Source organism: Panthera uncia, chromosome X, assembly GCF_023721935.1.
Source record: "Panthera uncia isolate 11264 chromosome X, Puncia_PCG_1.0, whole genome shotgun sequence".
NCBI classification, from domain to species: domain Eukaryota; kingdom Metazoa; phylum Chordata; class Mammalia; order Carnivora; family Felidae; genus Panthera; species Panthera uncia.
In genome coordinates this window covers 120,292-120,599 of record NC_064817.1, presented here as the reverse complement: position 1 = coordinate 120,599, position 308 = coordinate 120,292, and positions in this window count along the sequence as shown.

The window sequence follows — 308 nt, the reverse complement described above, 5'->3', positions numbered from 1 at the left end:
GGGGGGGGGGGGGGGGGGGGGTGGGGGGTCGTGGCACCGAGGGAAGGGTCGGGAGGTCGTGGGGTCATGGCAGTGAGGGGAAAGGCCGGGGAGGTCATGGGGTTGAGGGGGGAAAGATCCGGGGTAAGGGGGTCATGGCACCGAGGGGAAGGGTCGGGAGGTCGTGGGGTCATAGCAGTGAGGGGAAAGATCGGGGGTCATGGCACCGAGGGAGGGAGGTTGGGGAGGTCATGAGGTTGAGGGGGAAAGATCCAGGGTCAAGGGGTCATGGCACTGAGAGGAAAGGCCAGGGGTCAGGGGTCATGGCA